Below are 3829 nucleotides of genomic sequence, written 5' to 3' on the forward strand. Positions count from 1 at the left end.
AACATAGCTTAACAGGTCTTGTGCAGGGACTTAACAAATATTATGGAAGAATCTGGCTCCATCTATCCTTCCATTCTGTCATTCTCTTTTTGTTGGATTTTTGTTTGTCTTTGTACTCTTCCCTCATAGTCTCAGAATGGTTTCCATAGCTCAAGTATAAAACGGTCATATTCGATGTCAGGAATCTGGGTAGTAGCAAAAGGGATCTTTTGTCAAGTTTTCTCTTTTTATCAGTAAAGGGAAAACTTATGCAGAAGCTCCCTAGAAGACCTAACTTTTTGCTTCCTTGACCAGAACTGCAAAAAGTTTAAGAAACGGAGATATTTCTACAATTAAATTAAATCATTAATGGCAAGACTAACAGCCCTACAGTGGAGTACATTGGCACCCTAATAAAATCAAGGTTTATATAATAAGTAAATAGAGGGAGAATATCTTTTGGGTAAACAAATAATGAGTTCTGCTGCAGCTATGTAACCATCAAAATCATGGTCTTTGTATACCTTCTTTCATAATTTAAAGGTTATTCCAAATCTCCACTGCTCCCTCAGCCAATTCACTTCACAAATAATTCCATCTCTCTTCTTAATAAATTACATTCCTGTTCTATGGCTTCTTTACTCTCAGAATTAAAAACATGATCTTGTCTCTCCTATCTCAGTGTTCGATTCTGGCTACCTGGCAACTTTTCTCCTTTCCTCCAAGGCTAAATATTTCTAAAGTGTAATTATCACTCATTGCCTCTGCTTATTTACTTCCCTTTTACTTTCTAACCTAAATTAGTCTGACCTTGGCCTCCACAATTACAACTATTGCTAAATTCAACAGTGGTCAATGGTCTTAATATTTCAACTGCAATAGACAATTTTCTGTCATTATAAAACCTGAGTTCTGTGTGGCATTCAACTCTATTTATCACTACCTCTTGTTGAAGTTATACCTTCCTTTGACTTCTGAGAAACTACTCCTCACTACATTTTCTCACATCTTTCTGGCAAGATCTTGTTCATTTTAATGGTTTGTGTCTTCTATTTGTACACCTACTCTGTTGATGCAGGATACCAACATGCTAAAAATTCTTTGCATTAAGGAACATATAGAAATTCAAAGAAATGCCATATGCCATGTCACTGTTATAAATAGAATAAGATCAATTTTATTAAACCATTAAGTTACCCCCTTCAATGGTTGTAAATTTCAAGTGAATGTGAGAATCACTAGGAAATAAATTACCAGAAATAAGAAGACCAAACTGATAAAAAGATATGCTATTTCCTTACATGGAGAAAAGCTGAAAAGAATTGTAATTCAGAAAGTTGTTAAATATAAAGTCAAGCATAAAAATAAAGTGACTCTTCAGGGACCAGCAAAAAAGAGAAAACACAAAATTAGACCAACAACCTCAAAGTGTTTTAATTGTAGTTCATGGGTATTTCACTAGTTCCTCAAGGCTAAAATCTAATACTGTTGTATGGACAGATGTGACTTTCTAGATGCCTAGAAAGTGGAAAGCTTAAAGAAAGTCACCTGGATGAAGCTCAGATCCTTAAAGTACTGCCCTAGCCATTAAATTATATCTATAATTTATTTTATATATATTATATATAAATATACATTATAATTATATATATATATACTGTCCTAGAGAAGTGTTAAAAATATGTTACATATCTAGAGTAAAAGAACAGAATGACTACCATTAAGAAATAGAGTAGTTAGGCTTATAACATGCTCAAGTATGTAGTCTAAATATATGCTATACACATGATAATAGAGACACGATCTAGGAAATAAACATAACAATGTTTGAGGATATTGAAAATTTTAGATCCCTGAGAGAGCAAACATTTTCCATCACAGTTTATATTGAAATTCCACAGAACCTCTGCCAAGCTCACAAGAAAAAAATTTACAAACCTCAAAAGAAATAAACCCCCATAAAATCAATATGCTGAATATGATAGAAGAAATTTATTCCTTCAGCTCTCCATTAATTTGATAAATATTTATCAGATGTCCACTATAATTCAGAAAGTCTTGAAGTCACTGAATATATAGAAGTGAATAGACAATGAAGGGATGAAGATATAAAAGAAGGAAAATAAACCATAGTAAAAAAAGAAACAGGATAGATAAAAAATAGACAAAGCCATAAAAGAGCAAAGTGAACAACTTACTCCCTGAAATTAAGGACTTAATGGACATGTGTCCACTTTAGGGGTAAACATACTAAAATTAGAACAATACAGAGAAGATTAGCCTGTCTCCTCTTCATGGATGTCATGCAAATTTGTGAATATTTCTGTATAATTTTTTAGCATCAATCCCTAAATCTGAGAAAGATGGAATTAAAAAGAAACTTACAGACATTTCTCACTCATGAATATTGATGAAATAATCCTCAATAAGATATCATCAAACATAATTCAACAGCTAAATAAAAAATTTTAATATGAAAAATTTAGGAATGCAAGGTTGGTTCAGTGTTAGATACTCTATTAATATAATTGACCGTGTTAACTTATCTAAGGAGAAAACTCATAATGAAGTCTCTGAAGATAATGAAAAGGCCTCAGACATAATATCAAAGCCCATAGCTCATAAAAATTAATTAGTATTATAGGAATATATGGATACAGTGAAATACCACTTATACCCATGAGAATCACTATAATGAAAGAGAGGGAAAATGCCAAATTTTAGTGATGTGGAGTAACCAGAACTTGCCTATACTGTTAGTACAACATCTTTGGAAAACATATGGCAGTACCTATTAAAGGTGAATATTTGCATAATCTATGACCCATCAATTTCACTCTCACATATATTATTGACCAAGATGGCCTTAATATTCCCCTCATCTTGACTAAAATTTACACAGCCTTCTTCCTTACTTTTGGTCCCTGACCTATTTCTAGAGCATTTACTTTAGAAAACTTGTTATTATAAATTCTTTCTCTGCCTCTTTGAAATGAAACTTTTAAAAAAGTCTTTTGCCAGTTTTACAACCCAAGACTATTTTTTTCAAGGGCCTGGGAGCCATCCCTTTGAAATGTAATCAAAAAGGAAGAAAGCACCCCTACCCCCCAGTCTCTACAGGAGGGTAGAAGCCTAAGTTCAATCGGTGCCCAGCTCCAAGTTATAAAACTACCTTCTATCATGAAGAGAGGTAATTGGAGATGGTCAATTAGCAAATACAGGTGACCTATAATCCCTCTACCCCATATTTTAATAATTCTTCCAAATGTTTTTTCAGTGGAGTTAAATTTAGACTGCATTGAATCTCTACGCTACTGCAATGTCCTTGAACAAAGTCTTTCTTACCTGTTTAATGTCATCCAGGGCAATTTTTGTTTTGACATTCTCAACAGAAGTGCACACATATATACTGCAAAAATCAAAGCACTAGAATGTTCATAGCAACACTATTCAAAGTACTCTTAAACTGGAAACTAGCCAACTGTCTGTCAACAGTTGAATGAATACATAAATTATGGTATATTCACAAAATAATTCTATTCAACAATGAAAAAGAATGTGCTACAACTACAGGCAAAAATGCAGATCAATTTTTACAAATACAATGTTAAGTCAAAGAAGCCAGTCACAAAAGATTACATTCTGTTTGATTCATTTCGTTTAAGTTACAAAAACAGATGATGCTTAGCCATGCTTTTAGAAATCAGGGTAATGTTTCTCCTTGGTAGGGGCAGTGACAGGAATGGTTACTCAAGAGGTTTCTGGCTATATTCTGGTCGGCATCAAGGCATCAAGAAGTGCTGGTCTTATTCTGTCTCTTGATCAAGTGCTGGTCACCTGAGTTTATTCA

General features: G+C 33.2%; 1 non-coding gene across 1 annotated transcript; it reads left to right on the forward strand.

The window, feature by feature from the left end:
• The first annotated feature begins 2209 nt into the window (after positions 1 to 2209).
• LOC116761384 lies at positions 2210 to 2312 on the forward strand. Its single transcript, XR_004351959.1, has one exon. It is a non-coding gene; the product is annotated as a U6 spliceosomal RNA (small nuclear RNA).
• Positions 2313 to 3829: the final 1517 nt, after the last annotated feature.

The sequence above is a fragment of the Phocoena sinus genome, chromosome 10 (genome assembly GCF_008692025.1).
Source record: "Phocoena sinus isolate mPhoSin1 chromosome 10, mPhoSin1.pri, whole genome shotgun sequence".
NCBI lineage: Eukaryota > Metazoa > Chordata > Mammalia > Artiodactyla > Phocoenidae > Phocoena > Phocoena sinus.